At 41.6% G+C, this 7,279-nt stretch overlaps 1 non-coding gene across 1 annotated transcript; it reads right to left on the bottom strand.

Annotated features, from left to right (window-relative positions):
- Positions 1 to 2,097: 2,097 nt before the first annotated feature.
- On the bottom strand, positions 2,098 to 2,172 carry Trnas-cga (transfer RNA serine (anticodon CGA)). Its single transcript has one exon. It is a non-coding gene; the product is annotated as a tRNA-Ser (tRNA).
- Between the last annotated feature and the right edge of the window lie 5,107 nt (positions 2,173 to 7,279).

Below are 7,279 nucleotides of genomic sequence, written 5' to 3'. Positions count from 1 at the left end.
GTCGTTGCGAGTCTGTAGCTCTGTCTAGTTGGGTACAGTACTCTGTCAGTAGTCGTCGCGTGCAGTACGCTAGTAGTCGTCATGCAGAGCGGTCGGTCAGTGGTAGCAGTCCAATGGGATTGCGTGATGTGGTCTGGCGACAACACTGGTCAAGATGCTGAATGAGGTATACTGTTAATTAAGATAATCATCGGATAATGTAAAGTTTAACTATTGTAACTAATTTTCAACAAGTGCCCCCAATAATAACTTTGATTTCAAAAGCAATTTTACATAAAATTTTCATTTAATTGAAGTAACTATTTCGTTCCACTTCCCCTAAACAAAAGTTTCAGTTTTCAATTAGATTACAAAAGAAAAAAAAGGGGAATATTATTATTTGCAATGCAGTTCCTCCAAGCGGTGCGCAACAACAAGAGCAGAAATTTGACTAGGTGTTGCAATGAGGTAAGAATTTAATTTTGATTTTTTGCACAGGGCCAAAGACCGATATTTCGGTTTAATTGAATCATTATTATCACTGAGATTTTCTTATCACTGAATGGACTTTAATTTTTTTATGAAGAACTTATACTTGAGTCAGATTGCGATTCTCACATTTATTGTCATTAAATTTAATTGCTAGGGAGGTTACGTTTGGCTCCTATTCATTTATTAATTCTGTCTTTAAAATTTCAGTGGAGAGGTTACACTTAGCGCAATGTCCATTAGCATTCATAAATAATATTGTCATTCATGTAAAATTTTGGTGGGGAGGTTACAACATGAATAAGTGGTCCAACTAACTAACCTAGACGTGTCAGTTAACAAATTAAGCGCGCCGTCAGTCACGTGTGACTTCAGGCCACTTTTTGTCTGGACGAAATCAGTGCCTGGGAACGGCAGTATCAACGTTAAAAAACAATGTTGTAATTTTATTAAGTTTATGAAAACATTCGGTACAACGATGTTGTTTAGATTAGCTCGTATGACAAAAGGTTAGTTAATTTTCTAGCTGCACTGCGCCCGAATGCTTTGGGTTAGTGTTGTAACATTCGAAACGGTGTCTGCGCACTTTATGCGCCTTTCCTTCCTTTATTTCCCACAGGTGATTTCTTCTTCTTGCATCACTTTGTGGGATCGACTTCCATGCCTGTTGCACTGGGTCGGACGTTTAACGCTGGTTGAGATGACGTGCGATCATGTCCGACGTCCGATGATGTTCCATATGTGCTCGGTTGGAGACAGATCTTGAGATCGAGCGACCAAGAAAACATGTCGACGCCCTGTACAGCAAGTTGAGTCACCCCACAGCGGCAAAAGGGCTGGCGTTATCCTGTTGGAAAACACCCCCACGAATACTGTTAATGAATGACATTACAACAGGTCGAATCACCAGACTGACGTACAAATCTGCAGTCGAGGTGCTTGCGTAACCACGAGAGTGCTTCCGCTGTCATACGAAATCGTAGTCCAGTTCGTATAAGTCCAGGCGTAGATTCAGTGTGTCTAGCACGCAGACAGGTTTTTTGCACGCCCTCAGCTGGCCTCCTTGTAACCATCACACGGCCATCACCGACACCGAGGCAGAACCAGCTTTCATGAGAAAATAAAACAAACCTCCAATCTGTCCTTTAGTGAGCTCTTCCTTGACATAACTAAAGTCGTAAATGGCGGTGGTTTGGGGTTAGTGGAACGCACGCTACAGGGCGTCTGGCTCGGAGACGTCCTTGAAGTAGCCGATTTGTAACATATCGTTGTGTCACTGTGGTGCCAACTTCTGTGCAGACTGCTGCTGCAGATGCAGTACGATGCCACAGAGCCACACGCTGACCACGATGGTCTTCCCTCTCGGTAGTGCCACGTGGTCGACCGGAGTCCGGTGAACTTGAGCGATCGCACGTTCCCATGACCACTGCTGTCAGAAGTCATGTAAAAGTGGTGACAATCCTGCCAAGTCTTTTTGCAATATCGGGGAAGGAACATCCAGCTTCTCATAGCCCTATTAAACGACCCCGTTCTCAGGGAATTGTTGATAATGGCATCTTTCCAGAATGAGATTTTCACTCTGCAGCGGAGTGTGCGCTGATATGAAACTTCCTGGCAGATTAAAACTGTGTGCCCGGCCGAGACTCGAACTCGGGACCTTTGCCTTTCGCGGGCAAGTGCTCTACCAACTGAGCTACCGAAGCACGCCCGGTACCCACAGCTTTACTTCTGCCAGTATCTCGTCTCCTACCTTCCAAACTACGCAATCCCTAAATCGCGAAATCTTGCCACTAGTAATATTAGGTGGCAAGGCTTCACTTTCTAATGGGGATCCCACAGGGTTTTCACTCGCAGCGGGTGACCTCGCAGTTCCGAATAAGTACGCTGGCATGCGCAACAGCGGCCCGGACTACAAGTCCATTAAAAAAAAAAAAAAAAAAAAAAAAAAAAAAAAACAACAGCGGCACCTCCCATCCGTCGTCAAATTAAGATTGTGAAGAGTCCTTCCGTGTCCTGTGCTCCGAAGAAGAAGAAGCTGCGTGATGTTGGCTACCTTGAGTTTGTTGATTACTATTGTTAATGGTTTCATAACCCTGACCGGCTTGGACATGTTCCAGACCGTGCGGCAACATCGCCTCGCCGCCGTGGGTATAAAAAGAGGAGCGATAGCTTTCTTATTACAGTCGATGCTACTTCTGTGTCTGGAAAACAGCACTTTGTGGACACTATTTTGTCTGTTTGGCCTATTTTGGAATATTCTGTTTCAGAGGAACCTTTTGCTCAAGGTCATTTGACTCATTTGCATTGTTATATAAGGATGAAAGAGAAAATGTTTTTAAATGAGGTACGGTCCGGTATTGAATTCATGTTCGGGAGTATTAATGGCGTTTTTGATGTTCAGAATTGTAGAAGTCGAAAGTCTGCACTTATTTACATAACTAAGTAGATAGTGTTCCGATATCGAATTGTAATGATTCGTGTTCGTCATTTAATGTTCGGTTACGAAGGTGGGCTGATAGAAGTACAAGAATTGATTATACGGATCCGTTCTTAGTTAACAATTGGTCAAGGATTCGTTTTATTGAGAAATATTTCGATTCTTTTCAGGCCAATCGGTTGGTTGTGAGGTCTCTGAGCCAGTGTCATCTCAATTACGATGGCTGGGCGGGGCGTGTTGTACGGTGGTATAACAAGGCCTTTCGGTCCACGGAGGTGCGTAAGAAGCAGTTGTACCTTTATGGCGATACAAATATTGGCAAGTCAACCTTAATTGAAAAAAATTCTTTCTCGAAAGCAGCATGTGTATCTACCGTTTTGTTCTGAATTCGGATTTGGCGGGTATGATTCACGTGTACATAATGTAATAGTTTTTGAAGAGTTTGAATGGTCTAGATGGAGGCAGTATGCTTCTACATTGAAGCGTATCGTTGAAGGAAGGCCTGTAACTGTAATTGTAAAAAATAAACCTGGTATGGGTATAAATCATTGTGGACTGGTCATATTTGTATACCGGGCGTGAGTCGTGCTTCGGTAGCTCAGTTGGTAGAGCACTTGCCCATCGAAAGGCAAAGGTCCCGAGTTCGAGTCTCGGTCGGGCACACAGTTTTCATCTGCCAGGAAGTTTCATACAAGCGCACACTCCGCTGCAGAGTGAAAATCTCATTCTGGAAACATCCCCCAGGCTGTGGCTAAGCCGTGTCTCCGCTATATCCTTTCTTTCAGGAGTGCTAGTTCTGCAAGGTTCGCAGGAGAACTTCTGTAAAGTTTGGAAGGTAGGAGACGAGATACTGGCAGAAGTAAAGCAGTGGGTACCGGGCGTGAGTCGTGCTTCGGTAGCTCAGTTGGTAGAGCACTTGCCCGCGAAAGGCAAAGGTCCCGAGTTCGAGTCTCGGTCGGGCACACAGTTTTAATCTGCCAGGAAGTTTCAACGGCATATTTGTCGCCTTAAAGACATTCTTGACTAACATCAACTCACCACGTCTAATCTCAAAAAGTAACTAACTCGGATGACCATTACAGCGTGTATTCGAAGCAAACATTTTCTGCATCCTCATACTGACACAACTGGTGCCACACTTATGCGACTCTTCAACGCATGTCGTCTTTCACATGTAGAAAGACAATGCCTACCAACTTTCGTTTGTGTCACACAACTTCTTCTTGGTGTTGCGATTTTGTTCCGTCAGCGTATATGCGCTGATCTGATCGGAAATGTCAACAGCAGTTTTTCGCTTATTGTCTTTTGTAACAGTTGTTGGTTTTCGATAATCCCCTCATTTCGTTGTCACAATTTCCATTTCACACAAGTATTTGGTGGAAAGAGCCAAAACTTCTGTCATTCAGTTCAGGACCGTAATTTCTCCAGGGTACTCTTTTGCAATCGCTTCACCGCGTTACAATTTGGTCGTTACAATTTCTTTGGGCAATTCCATGCGATTTAGTGGGAGTGTACCAATAAAATCTACACTGATACCCCGAGTACTGATACACAATGTATGGCCTTTGTTGATTATATTTTGAAATAAATTCGTCACAATGTTTGTAGGGGTGGTGTTTTCTTCATTAATTACTTTGCCAATGCTAATTCGAAAACTGTAGCGATATCCAGTATCGCAGCACAATTTCAAAAGTTTGATGCCATGCTTCTGTCTCTTTTGTTCCAGACGATTTATGATTTAATTCGAGAGCCGGCCGCTGTCGCCGAGTGGTTCTAGGCTCTTCAGTCCGGTCGCAGGTTCGAATCCTGCCTCGAGCATGGATGTGTATGATGTCCTTAGGTTAGTTAGCGTTACGTAGTTCTAAGTCTAGGGGACTGATGACCTCAAATGTTAAGTCCCATAGTGCTTAGAGCCATTTGAACCATTTAATTCGGCCTCAGAATAGTATTAGAGAGTCGTCGATACACAGTATTTCAGTAGGATCATAATATTTTTCACTTCGTCGATTACTAACTATACTTTTGAGGGCGATATAAAGCATCAACTTCTGTATTGCCTGCGAAATGCAGCACTCTCACCACAATTGCGAAACGATCTCTTCTTTGGTGTAACGTATGCACGGGAAAACCATGATAATTTTTAACGACAAATGGTACAAGGACTGGTGTTGAAAGGGAAGCTTTATTGATAATCTGTAATAACGTCGTACAGAGATATATAGAAAAGTTAAGATACAATGTCGCTGATGAAGTTAAAGGAATCTTATTTAAACTGAAAATTTTCGATCTAACTTTATCTTCTGTTACCTGTTCTGCGTTCTCGTATGAGCTGCGCGTTACGTAGTGCATGTCTGAATAATTCACGACAAAATTTGTATACTTTATTGAAATATACTTCAAGAATACTTTGGAATATTGTCTCTTTGAGTTATTTGAAAACCAGTTACCAAGTATTAATCAGCGACGGGAGAGAAGAAAGCACAGCTAAAATGTCCGATCGGCTTCCATTAGAACTGTACACGATGTAAAATCATTACTAGAGGATCAGCAAGATTTACCATCTCCAGGAAAGAGAAAACTTAGGGAAAGTAATCCTTGTTGAACGCCAGTTATAACCCCGGCTACGTGACTTGTGAAAATACAGCAAGGAAAGTTAAATCCAAATTTAAAAACAATTATAAATATTTGTTTTATTTCCTTATAATATTAATCTTCGCAGTGAAGAAAGGCGTTTCTTTCTCTCTACGCATAATAATATAAATATTTCACAGGCGACCTCACAGAGACTGTACTTATAACGGAGAATTTTATGTTTGTAAATAATACTAAAATATTTGGTTGTTAAAGCAATGATGAATGTAATTTTCTTTTTTGCGTACATGTCACGAGACAATGTATTATAGCCGGCCGCGGTGGCCGTGCGGTTCTGGCGCTGCAGTCCGGAACCGCGGGGCTGCTACGGTCGCAGGCTCGAATCCTGCCTCGGGCATGGGTGTGTGTGATGTCCTTAGGTTAGTTAGGTTCAAGTAGTTCTAAGTTCTAGGGGACTTATGACCTAAGATGTTGAGTCCCATAGTGCTCAGAGTCATTTGAACCATTTGAACAATGTATTATATAGAGTAAGAGAAAAATCACATAAAACAGGGAAATACAGGATACGTAAGGAATTTTTACAAAACTTAACCTGAATGAATGTATGTAGATGGACACATGACTGACGAATAAGGTAGGAAAAGGCACAATAATTATTCGCCTTTAGCTGTGCAAACACAGTGTAGCTAAATTCAACAGCAGTAGATTTTTCTTTTCTGTGCAGATGATCTAGTAAAAATTTTCAAAACATTTTAGAATTCTATAATGGTACAATACGTGACGATCCGAATACTCTAGTAGAAACAATTACGTTGTTGCGGTCTGGTTTCCATAAAAGGAGCAACCATTTGGTCGTACATGAATTACGGAGTAGAAATTTCTGTCAGGTCCAAGATAAGCGCAACTTACAACATTAATACGAGCGAACATAGTTCATATAAAGGCCGTGAAAGAATCCGGAATTTCTGACAGTCCGATATCGCGAGAACAACGAATATTTACGGGCAATAAGGCATCACAAATACGAATAAACACTACTGCATATGAGCCAAACGACATGCACAAGATAAAGCAATTTTTGAAAAATATGTTTTTGTATAGAAATGTGTCAAATGATTTCGATCAGAAGCTTGTTCAAAAATTTTCGAAAATGTCGAACGATTTTGATCCAAAATCTAGAAATATGTCGAACGATTATTATGAGAAATTTACAAACATGTCGAAAGATTTTGATCACAAATTTTCACAATTACTCGAAGAACAAAAGAGAACTACGTGTAGGTTAGATGACCTGACCGGAAAGCAAAACTATTAGCAAACAGCACGTGACTAGTTACCTAAAACTGTATGTACAATTCATACAGGTGCTTCAGGACTACAGTCAGTTTGCAACGAATTCCCCTACAAAGTGAGAAAACGGTCGGAAGAGACTGGGCTTATGAAACTTGAACAAAATCGTGTTGACACTGACGTAAAAACGTTCAACGACCGTGTGGATCTAGAGCCATTCAACAGTGACACCATACACGCGGAAAAGTTTCTACTGAAGCATCAAACTTGTCGAAAAACTCGTGTTACTGAAATAAAATAATTACCAAAGTATAGGCGGACATCAAAGCTGCCGTACAACGGATTCGTTGTGAACTGGCCACTGACAGATTTAGTTAGAACGAAACGACTACTCTTAATGTAGGAAACATGCAGGAGAGCTTAATAAACGAAAAAAAAAAAAATACCTTTTCACCTCCACTGATTCGTGTTACAGCTAACTGGTGGAAGAGA

This window comes from Schistocerca serialis, chromosome 1 (genome assembly GCF_023864345.2).
Source record: "Schistocerca serialis cubense isolate TAMUIC-IGC-003099 chromosome 1, iqSchSeri2.2, whole genome shotgun sequence".
In the NCBI taxonomy this organism is placed as follows: Eukaryota; Metazoa; Arthropoda; class Insecta; order Orthoptera; family Acrididae; genus Schistocerca; species Schistocerca serialis.
Note: the sequence above shows the minus strand (reverse complement) of the source record. Positions and strands in the feature narration are given on the sequence as shown.